Source organism: Nyctereutes procyonoides, unplaced genomic scaffold, assembly GCF_905146905.1.
Source record: "Nyctereutes procyonoides isolate TBG_1078 unplaced genomic scaffold, NYPRO_anot_genome, whole genome shotgun sequence".
Taxonomy (NCBI): domain Eukaryota; kingdom Metazoa; phylum Chordata; class Mammalia; order Carnivora; family Canidae; genus Nyctereutes; species Nyctereutes procyonoides.
In genome coordinates, this window is record NW_026575034.1 from 7941034 (window position 1) to 7953450 (window position 12417).

Below are 12417 nucleotides of genomic sequence, written 5' to 3' on the forward strand. Positions count from 1 at the left end.
TGGTATCCTCATTCAGAAGGTAAGTTTGCCTTAGTCCCCAATGAACTACTCTAAACCATCATCTTTCGGAAATCTCGGAAAGGACGTTTGCCTTGAGAAAGCTATCATTAGTTCCCACTGGTGGATGCTAATGACATTATAACACGAATGATCTACCAGTAAATGTTCTTCAACTATTGGACCAAAAAGGCACTGATGAAATAATTTCCTCAATGCCTTAGTCATCCTGGAACATTAAATTTTGCTGACCTGGGTGATTTTCTTTTAAGCGAGGGAGAAGAGACAATACAAGGAGACTAAAATTTTTTGATTCATTTAGTCAAGAAATAAAGGAAGACATGGAGAGAATTGCATAACAATCTTCGCTCTCTGCTAATCGAGTAACAAGAGTGTTCGTTGTTGAGTCTTAAAACTTGCTCAACATCTCACTGTGAGTAGAAGGGGAGTCTTTTAATTCTGTAACTTAGCTTGGAAGAACAGCCCTGATTTAAGAAAGTCATTGAAGCTGCCATCTTGCAATGAAAATATTGACTTGGCTTTTGGATTTTTCAAGTTGACTGTCAAGATTTTGGTTTTGAGGGTTGTTTTTTCCTCCTGATTTGATGGAAGAGATATTACAGAACAGATGGAAGATACAGAAGCCGTTCAGAATACTGAGCTTAATCTGTAAATAAAATATAGGCTTAAGACGGTGTTGAAAGTCTTCCAGAAAGGGTAACATTTATGTGCTCATCTTCTATATAGAAAGTAGTCAACAAAGGCTGTTTTCTGCTTATTATTGCAAAATAAAATATGAACTGGAAACAGTAGTGGAAATAACAAGACCATAGAACCTCTTTCTTAGAGTTGGATATATTTATTAACCTCTTCCTCTTTGAGGATGATGCAGCATTTGTGATTATAGGAGGAGACAGCCTTTCCATGGGGAGGAACTCCCTGCCACTGCTCCTCAGTATGAATTCATAGTCTTTTGGAGGGGAGTTCCAGAGAGCAATTAAAGGTCCAGAGACACCATCTAAGTCAATCAGCTTCTTCCTGGCACGAGGCTGCTCAGTTTCTCACAGCAAGTTAATGCCTTTAGGTGCCCAAGGTACCTTTCAAGCACTTTTGAGCAATATGAGAAAAGCATGGGATTGGAAGTCAGGAGACCTGGGCTCAAGTTCTCGGATCCATCTCAAGTTAACTGAGTGAACTTGAAACAGTAAGTCAACCATCTGCTCTGAGCTTCAGTTGCTTCCTCTGGAAAAAAAGACTGGACGCAAAAGCTAAGGATCCTTCCAGGACTCGAGCCCTGGGTCAGTGAAACCAAGGCTTTCAAACCAAGATTGTCACACTACATTTCTATGCTCTCACTTCAAGTTAAGCAAAAAATTAGACAAAGCTGTAGATTTCCATCAAAGATCATTATAGAAAATGGAGTGACACATCTAAAAACATCGGTCTGATTTGAAGAGGTTGAATATGGTGAATTCATAGTGACCAACTATCCCAGGTCTGCTCAGGGTTCAGGGTTTCCCGGGACATAGGACCTTCCGCACTGAAACAGATTCAGTGGATTCCCCCCGGGGACAGTGGATTTCCCTGGGAGATGTGGAAGTGGAGAAAGCATAAGACTCAGGAAGGATCGGAACCATCTATTACCTATTCATCAGAAAAGCCTAAATCATTCCTATTTTTAATCAGCCATAGAAATGGCACTCAGAAACCCACAGTATTAATTACCTTTCTAAAAATGAATGGAAAACACATTCGAAAAGAATATCCCCCCTTTATTCACTTAGTAGCAACAGAATTTAGTACATACCGGATTTCCTTTTCCTACTTTAAAGGTGACTACTGATTTTAGTTACACTGTAAATTACAATATAATTGCCTCTCCCGCACCTTCCTTCTACCTGCCTCCATCATCACCTGCCTTTCCACTTTTCATCTGATCCACACGAGGGTGTTACACAGATCATTAGGTGAAGGTCAATGATGCTGACTTGAACACAAACAGAAATCAAGGCTGACAGCTCCTCACTGCCCTTTAACACCAACACTCAAAGCACTGGGGTATTTGTTTTTGAGGAAAGGTCATGAGGGCAGCCCACATACTGGCATGAATACTTGTTCTTGCCAAATAAGTCAAGATGGAAATGTAATTTATTTGAATGGATGTAATTCCACGCTAGACTAAAAGGAGGATGGTCATACACTGTACAAATGCCAGATGTGACCCAAAGCAGTCTGATCATGTATACACACACACACACACACACACACACACACACACACGTCCTAGCACCTTTGCCCAAAACAAAACCCAGAAGGTTTTCATTGAGTTGCCATATGAACTCTTCTGTACCTGGACCTTTGTCAATAAAAGTAGCATTTGCTGATCATGTAGTTTTCCTTAGAAAATGAAAAGAGTTTATATAAAGTATAAACCCACATAGGAGCGAACTCTTATTTCTCACAGGAAAGTTATCTATATAAAGGATTTCTATTGATAATAATGTTCCTTCAAGTACTGCAACTTTTCCCAAAGATGAAATTAGAATTAGAAAAGAATGAATAAAAATTCTTCTAACGTTAAATATATCTACTGAAAAATGTAACTCAAGCAGTACATATATTAGCTGGCCCCATCTGATCTCATTTTTTCAGATTCATGCGTATTTCATATCATTAATCATGGCAGTGCTTCCCAAACTGTGTTTCTTAAGAATCACCTTGTATAAACATGAATTTGAGTAAATATCTCAAGTTCAACATTCAGATTCCTAGGTCAACCCTCAAATTTTCTTTTTTAGTGGGGTTGGGTGAGCCCAGGAAACTTCAATGTTAAAGAGCTCCACAAAAAAAAAAAAAAAAAAAAATCCCTGCTCCACTGTCCATCATTTGTGGGTTGTTTTCTTTTGGAGGACGGGGAGAAGCAGGACGCTTTACTCATTAAAAGTTCACAGTGGTAAAAATAGCAACATCCAAATCCTAACATATGAATAAAATCTCAGCGTTTTGGAACTGAACTACAACCAACAGAATTACTAGATTATAGACACCACGAAGGCAAAGTCGTATTTTCATCTCAGGGTCCCCTGCAGTTCCTACTGTATTATATTTCACATAGCAGGCACTTTGCATCCTTGAAAAGCATCAAATTCCTAAAAACTATGAATTGTAGAATATTGAGCAATATCATTTTCATAGATGGCAGAGTCTTTAAAGCTCTTGTAGGATATCAGTTTTTAAACTGGGGGTACATGTTAGAATTTTAGAGAAGGTTGAGGAGAACATCATATATATATTGAAGAAGCTGGCATGGTGATTTTGATACACCCAATGTATCAAATTATTATTATTATTATTATTGATGCAGGGCCAGATTACCTGGCCAGCTGACCTACGAAAAACCTAAGGCTTTGCTACCTTAAGTAGCTTTTTTCCTAAAGGACGCCTTCATCTTAGTCTAATTCCAAGACCAGTGCTAACCCACTCCAACATGGCTTAAGGAGAAAACAGATCATAAGACAAAATCTCATCATTACATGACCTAAAAAGATGTTGCTAGAACAAGGTCCTGTTATCAAAATGAGGTTTTATCTTAGTTGCTTTAATGGGTAAATACTTAATCAACTGAACATAAGTTACTTGCATTAAAGGCTAACAGTTTGCTGAAATAGTTGTTTTAAGGCTGGCAAACAAAGATGCTTTCAGGTAGCTTAATATTCCCCCCCTGCAATCTTATTTACACTATTAATTTGCTAAACGATCCGTTTCCACATCGTTCCTGCAACGCTAAACCTCAGCCAAGCTGAGAACCTAAATAAATCCCTAAAGTTCAAAGCCCAAATTAATAAAGTTTTACTATTAGTACAGATGGAAGGGGAGGAAAACGGACAGGCTTTTTCCATTGTTGAATTCACCTGTTGCCAGCCTCTACCTCCTGCGCTCAGCTCACCAGGCACCGCAAGGTACATCTGCACCAGGTAAGTTGTACATTAGGAGTTTTTATTTGGGGAACTAGTGCCCATTATTTCCATTGTTCCAAGAACATTTCTCATTCCACAGTAAGAAATCTACAAAGATGCGATAAAGATTAGGAAAATTATACCATTAGGACCCTTTTATGTGTGGAATAACTAAGATTAGGCAAGGCCTTCTAACATTCAGAGCTTTCTGGTCCAAATAAAAGCAGCTTTGCAGCCAAACAAATGCTAATTCTTTTTTAAAGCTCTTATTTCCCTGCAGATCTCTGTTTACATTAAAGAAAATGGCTCTCTTTTTGTATGCTAAAACACTGAAACGAATTGCTTTGAAAGGGAAAGGGGGTGGGGAGAGTTCCTGCTGGGCACGTAAATATATGGATGAAGATGTGTTCTGTTTATAAACTGGCAAGGACCCAAGCTTTGGCAACAGGCTAACAGGCTAACAAAAAAGTAAGACTTGAGAACTCACAAGGAGGATTTTCAAAATGCGACCAATTATGTATTTCTGCCCTGAAGACAGTTAATAAAATATTCCAGCTTGCATAAAAGCCAAGAAAGACACTTGTCGACTTTCATTACGATCAATAAAAACTGTCAGCTCATTAGCATATCATTAGCTGTCCTGCTGTTTCCAAAGTCTTAACGCCCAGAAATATTAATCTGCAAATGTATAAGATTTCCCAGCTCTGTGACTTTGACTTTCTGCGCGAAAAGAAAAATAAGAATTTGAGATGGGAGGAACCCAATATAGCTTCTTTTTCTGTGGGCCTATAAACATATGTTTACCATCTGTGGAATTATGGGAACCAGCTGAGGTAAAAAACGACAGCTGTGGCATAAAAACAAATTGTAATCAATTTCACTTCCCAGTGACAGCTCAGCTGTTAAGGAGACAGTGATGTCCAGGTAAGGGAAAGGTTCCAGACCCCAATTGTCACTAGACAGACAGACAGACAGAGACCCTATCCTGCCTTGGCCTCAGTGAACGGTTTTGGAATGGGAGTCATCTAAGAACACCCCAAACCACTCAAGCATCCTGTAACCCACTCGGACTCACCTAAACTTGTTCTTTCCTTACCCTCTGAAAAATCACAGCATACTCAGCTTGGAATTTATCAAAGAGAAATTGAGCAATAGTCAACCATTTCAATAATGAAAATCTTTGACAATCATAAGATTCAGATAAAGCCGCCGCTACCCAGCTCTTCGCTCTGATGGATGCAATTTTGAAGTGAAGAAATCCCCACCTTGTGTTCTGAGCCTGATAGAAATCACCTAATGCTAAAGGCTCAGGTGCCAGGCATCAAGTTTAATGCGCCCCGCCCCTTCAACCAGGAGCACTTTTCTTGTGCTATCCATAAGGATCCATCGGGGCCCAGAAATTAGGTTTGACAAGTGAGGAGAAGGCTTTTGCCTTTACTTGGCTTATATAGTAACATATTACTATTTAAAATAGAGGATGATGCTATTTTAACCTAAAACACATCATAAGGGTATTTAGTTCCAGGACGATAAAGCAGGCATGGTCCTTGTGCCCAGGGGGCAGCTTCTAGGAGATAAATAGGAAGAGCCTGAGGATATGCCCAGTCTCACATAAGAGGTGCCTACCTCTCTCACAGGGAGTTTTGCTGCACTGGATCAACTGAAATAATTTCCATAGAGACACTGTCATATTTACCCTACCTGTGGCATCTCACCAAAGGACGGCCAGGCCAAAGTGTGCTGGCTGACATACAGAATTCTAAGGGGGAGGGAGGAGTTTTCAAAGGTTCCTTCAAAAGAGCCATTTCTTGAGGCTCCTCTTACTGGGGAACAAGGAGAATCACATTGTTCCCTGGAGGAGCTGAATAGTGTGGAACTGGAACTCCCACGTGGTGCTCCTCACTGGCACCACCTGTTCCTTTGGGCTGGAGCTCCAGAAAAAGGCGCTGTGAAGTGAAAGGAGTCCACCACCCAATACAGTGAGTGATTAGCACATGGCAACTGAGCCCCTAAAAAAAAAAAAAAAGTATGTTTGAATTGAATGAGCACAGGCTGTGAAATAAAGGCGGGGCTTAACTCCCACTTACTAAGTCTGTGGGACTGACACCTGCTCAACCCCGAAGTCCCAGGGCCTCATCTCTACGACAGGAATAACAGCTACCTCGTTAGTATGCTCTGCAGGTGAACCGATTAACTGACATGGTATAGGTAGGGCCACCAAAGATCTAGAACACAGAAAGCAATCGTCAGCACTCTACTGTCTACAGCCCACCTGTGCAGCAAGATGATTGTCCAAGTCCACGAACACTCTTGGGGTTTTCTGCCTAAATCAGGTCTCTGGGTTCTTAAGGGCAAGCGTCCTGACACGTACAAGGCATCACACACTCAGCACGCTGGATTGAACAGGACTAACTGCTCTCCCTCTTTTCATCACAAACCCCCAACTGAAACGGAAGTCCCTCAAAGGCAGGAAAAGTGCCAAACACTTCTACAGTGTGGCTAAGCCACTGGGAGCATTAAATACGCTACATAACCAAGAAAGGGACAGGATGCATGTTGCAAACCACTGGGTGTCAGGTGCTCTTAATGTAGGTTTTTATACAATCTGCATCCTTTGTGAAGAAAAACTTTGCCACTCTGCCAATAAACAGACTTGTCGCTAGTACATTCCACTGAAGAGTCTATGGTGTGCCAATCACATATCTGGTTTTGTTTTTTTTTTTTAACATTTTGTTTACTCATGAGAGACGGGGTTGGGGGGCAGGCAGAGAGGCAGAGGGAGAAGCAGGCTCCCTGCAGGGAGCCCGATGTGGGACTCGATCCCAGGACCATGGGATCACACCCTGAGTGGAAGGCAGGTGCTCAACCCCAGCCACCCAGGCGTCCCCATACCTGATACTATTCTAAGCACTTGAACAACATAGACCTACTTCCAACTCTGGTAAAGCTTCCAATCTAGAGAGAGTCACCAATAATGAACACTCGATCCCAGGACTCCAGGATCAGGCCCTGGGTGGAAGTTGGCGCTAAACTGCTGAGCCACCCGGGCTGCCTGTTTTTGTTTAGTTTTTGTTTATTGTTGAATGCGGTCATAGTGCATTTGCTTAATAACTTTCCTGATTATTTATATAGAGACTATATTCCTTGTCATGTCTGGTCACTAAATCTGTCCCTGAGGGCAGCCCCGGTGGCGCAGCGGTTTAGCGCTGCCTGCAGCCCAGGGTGTGATCCCAGAGACCCAGGATCGAGTCCTACATCAGGATCCCTGCATGGAGCCTGCTTCTCCCTCTGCCTATGTCTCTGCCTCTCTCTGTCTCTCATGAATAAATAAATAAAATCTTTAAAAATAAAATCTGTCCCTGAGCTTTTGTTCATAGAGTTTTTAGATGGATTTCCTTGAATTCCGGCGGGGGGGGGGGTTTGCAGGAAGTGAAGAGGGAGAGGGCAGGAGGAGGGAAAAATTGATAGGGGAAGGGAACTAGGAGGAAGCAAGAAACAGGAGGGGGAAGGACAGAGGGAAGAGGTATACTGGAAGCCTCCTCCTTCAGTACATAGCCATGCTTCCACTGATCCTTTGGGGGATCAGCCCAAAGACAAAGCTTAAAGTGTTTTTTTTTTTTCTCAACATTGATCCTGCTTTGTGCATGCATGTGTGCTTTCTAAGCACAGGTGCCATTAAATGCCCAAAGAATCTCTCCTCTCAGCATTTCATCCTTGGTCTATTAATGTGTCAACTGTACTCTTTCACCCCAGGTCATGCAAATTATTTGTTCTGTTTGTGGTATTTTCAGGTAACACCTGCCACTTTCCTGACCTGGGAGAGTTCTGAGTTAGACAAGGGTCTTTGGGCAGTCCCACACAGAAAAGACCTATCAAATAATTTGACCATCAGGTTTGCTCTGCTGTTCCCTCCAGAACCAGGACCACTGTCCCACACTGAGAACATGGACGGACATCACTGAGATGCCAGTGAGCTAAGACCAGTATGAGGCAAAGGTAAGCAGAAATGCCACAGAGCTTTCCTACTACTTTAATGTTCTTTTCTTGATTGAGAATTCACTTAGTTGCTAATAAACCTTTGACTATTCAAATTTGACAAAATTTTGACAAAAGTTGATCCTGACAGTTCTTGCTTGTTTTTGATGTTTCTGTGGAGGGACAGAAAGTTTGGAGCTAGCTGCCTACTGTGCCTTTTTTTGCCAACATGCACCTATCTTTTAACAAGCCCTTCAGGAGACTCAAATGCACTACAAAGTTGGAGAACCACTAATCTAAGAGGTCACTAAAACAAAAGCTAATTTTTGACCATATATTACATTTCATGCGATCTTCCTAGAGACCAAAATCAAACTCTAATCTAGACCATCAACACGTGTCACTAGGTCAGTGCACTCATACTTGAGCCTTCAAACTTAATCAAAATCAGTAAGAGTCCTTTAAGAATATATTAATTATTGAGCTCTACAGTTCAGACTCAAGTAGTCAAGGTAAGCACAGGAATTTGAAATTTAAAGTCTTCCAATGTGATTCTGAGGTCTTTTTAGAGTTGGGAATGACCTAAGGCACCCAAGAAAAGCGGCTTCACTAAGAAGTAACTAGCTACAACCCAAGAAAGAGCATCAAATGTGAGTAATTTTGGAATTAAGACATCTGAACAAATGTTTTGATTCTTAGAAACATGGAAAACAAGGGAACATGGAAAAACCACATGTTTATATATGGGTATATATGCATATACAAACATACATAAATACATATATATATGAATTATCACCCTGAAAATGATGTTGAGGCTTTATCACAAAAGGATTGAAAGCAAAATAAAGCAAACACCTATAAATACACCACCCAGCTTAAAACTATCACTATAGTTGAAAAACCTTCTAAGTGCCATCCCTAATTCACATTCCTTCCTCTCAGAAGTAAATTCTTGTGAATTTAGTGCATATTCCCACGCATTTATCTTTTTACCTATGTGGATGTATAAATAAGCAATATATTGAAATGTTTAAGATTTCTTTTAGAAAGGGAGCAGGAATGGGGGGGAGCAGAGGGAGAGAGAGAAAGGGAAGCAGACTCCCCTCTGAGCAGAGCACCTGACCCCCTGGGCTTCATCTCAGGACCCCAAGATCATCATGAGCCAAAACCAAGAGTCAGACACATAACTGAGCCACCCAGGTGCCCCTGAAATATTCTGAAGTTTTCAATTATTTCATAGCATAGTTTTCTCCTGCAACTTTATTTATGATTCTACAATTTATTTAAACATTATCCTATTGATGTTTTTCCAAGTTTTTGAAATTAATTTTCTGTGATGATGATTGTACATCATATCTTCCTGTGTACATGACTAAGTTCCTTCAATGTGTACAGAGGTTGCAGTTCGGAGATACATGCACGTTAAATTTTATACAAAACTCTCAATTTCCCCTCTTAGTGGCTCTACCAATTCAAGTTTCCATCACAGTGGATTAACCTCCCCCACACTTAGCATCATCAGATTTTCACTTTTGCCAGGCTAATGGGTAAGAAATGGTATTGCATAATGGTTTCCATTTGCATTTACAAGATAACAATTGAAATTTAATTCCTTTTAAGAAATCCATTGGCTATTCACATGTTTCCACTTTGGAAAACTGCCTTTTTATATCTTTCGCCTGATTTCTTAGTTATGAGCTTACTGGTTTCAGCATTTCTTTAATGGTTATTCTTCTTTGCTAATTGATCTGGTTGCCAAGATCAATGTTAAACATATGTTAAATTAGTATTATTTTAACAGCTTTATAGTTTTTGCTTAAATTCTTTCCTACCTTGAGATCATAAACGTATGGTTCCCATGTTGTCTTCTGAAACTTGCAAAGTTCACATTTAGGAACTTAATTCAATTGTAATTGTAATTGATTTCTGTGTAAGGTCTCCAAACATATTAAAGCTTTTCCTGACCCTATACACAAAAATCAACTACATCAATCAGTATATACGTGAAATATTCAAATCAATGATTTTTCTAACTATTTATTGACGAATACATCTTTTCCTCATAAATCAGGAATGCCACTTCAGTCGTGTATCAGGTTTCCAAGTTTTTACATATAAAGACTTTTTCTGGCCTCTGCATGCTATTCTCTTGGTTTATTGGCCAAACCTTGCATAGATAACAAACTCTGCTGATCGTTAAAGCTGTATGTAATAAGCCTTCATATCTGAAAGAAAAAGTCATTCCTTTTACATCTTCAAAAATATTATTCTTAGTCTTTACTCTTCCAAATCAGCTTGCATATTTTGTCAGAAAATAAAATCCTGTTGGAATTTATTACAAGTTCATTCAATCGAGAAATCAATTTGGGAAGAAGTGACCTTTTTAAGCCGCCTTCTTCAAAAACATAGTATACATGTCCTCATTTAGGTCTTCTCGAATGATTTTTAATAAGGGTTTTAATTTGTTCCATGATTGTCGAGTCTATTTTGATTTGTTCCTAATCACTAAACTTTATTTTATAAAGGAAATATTCTACTTTACTGCACTTTTGTTGCTCCTACATTTTTCAGCCATCCAACTCGTTTTGTCTTTGATTTTTATATCCAGTGCTCTTTCTGAACAATCTTAGTAATTCTAATAACTTGGGAATCCTATTTTCTATGTAGACAATTATATAATTTGTGAATAACTTTTTAATACTCCTTAAGGGTTGGGGTTTTTTTGGTTGTTGTTTTTTTTTTAGGGTCTGTTTGGTTGTTTTTGTTTGTTTGTTTCTTGTTTTTTTTTGCCAAAAGGACCTATAGTATCATGTTGAAAATAAATTACGGTAATACAGATTCTTGTAGGATTCCAGATTTTAATAGGAATTCTTAATATTTAAACCATAAATATGATTTTTTGTTTATGCACACTTTCAATTTAATCAAATTTCCCTCTATTCTTATTTTGCTAAGAATTTATCACAAGTCAATACTGAATTTATCTAGTACTTTCTGTGCCTCTTGATTTAACCATAGATTTTTCTGTTTAATGTGTATTTATTAAATTATTGATAAAAATAGACTTGTATTGTTGAAATAACCAACTTGGTCTCTCTCATATGTCCAGATAGACACAGTTATATTTGACTTGCCCGCCTCTTTACAATGTTTAATCTGCTTTCAAAAATATACTGGCTTAACACAATTCTCTTCTTACAAATCCCGTGTCCAGTTGGGAAATCAAGGTATTGGATAGTGTTCTCATTTATTCTCTTCTCCATAAGAATTTATATAAGATTGGAATCACTTCCTTAAAGAAGTCTGAACAGTCTATAAAACAGTCTGAACCCAGTGGTGATTTGGTGGAGAGACATGGTAAATTGTGAAAAATGGTCACAATCCTTTGCTCTTTGCTAGACTGCTGCCCTGAGCAATAGGAATTTGTAGTATTTCGCATCAAAAAGATGGAAAATATTTCCCATACCCTTGAATCTGGCCTACAACTTGCTTTGGTCAATATAATGCAGCAAAATAATGCGCAAATTGCAAGCCTATGCTACAAAAGACTGTGCACATTTCTGCTCCAGCTCTGGAAACCCAGACAGCCACCATGTCAACAAGCTTGGGCTAGACTGCTAGAAAATAAGAGATCACAGGAAACAGAGATGGGCCGTCCCAGCTACGTCGATTCCAGGACAGCTAGCCCCCAGAAACCAGCAGCTGACCAAAAACACATAAGTGAACCCGCTCAGAATAGAAGAACCCTTCAGCTCAGCCCAAAGTGCCAAAGCTCAAAATTGAAAGCTAAATACTTTGGCTGTTTCAAACCATTAAGCCTCTAGTCCATTTGCTGAGTACTGAAAGCTGACTGACGGAGATTCGGAGTCATGAATCCTTTAGGATACGTTATTGATTCTAAGACAGTTTTTCATTTTTAAAGTCCATTTTAATAATTCATGTTTTTCGGAAATTGTCCAGTTTTCCCTAATTTTTCCGTTACAAAAATTAGTGATTGCTGTTTTAATGTTCACAGTATTTTTATTTTTGTAATTTTTTCTTTCATTTTTCTTGCTCAAACTTCAATTTGTCTTTTCAAATGGCCAAATTATGCTTTCTTGATTTTGTCTATTGTACCCTACTTATTATTCTCATTTCTGTTCTTATACGCTCATTTTCTCATGCCTTTTACTTTCTTATAATTATTCTGGTTTCCATTTGCTGGCATCTTAAGTTGGATATTTTACTCATTTAATTTCTGCCTTTTTTGCCTTCATAGGATATAACTACTTTGAATAGCTTCTATTCAAGGGCATGCCCTTTTAACTCTCATGTATTTTGAAAAAAGAAAAAAGTTGTGAATTTTAACATATTCTAATATGTCAATCTTTTTCTTTGTAGTTATTACTTTACATCTCAGTTAAGAAATATTTTTCCTACCAAGGTCACATAAAGATATTTTCCTATCCTATCTTTTTAAGTTTTACTGGTTTACCTTTCAGATTCA

At 38.9% G+C, this 12417-nt stretch overlaps 1 protein-coding gene across 3 annotated transcripts in view; it reads right to left on the minus strand.

Moving 5' to 3' along the window:
- NELL1 (neural EGFL like 1) overlaps positions 1–12417 on the minus strand; it is an 814467-nt gene that overhangs the window by 632132 nt on the left and 169918 nt on the right. The gene's annotated exons all lie outside the window — the stretch shown is intronic.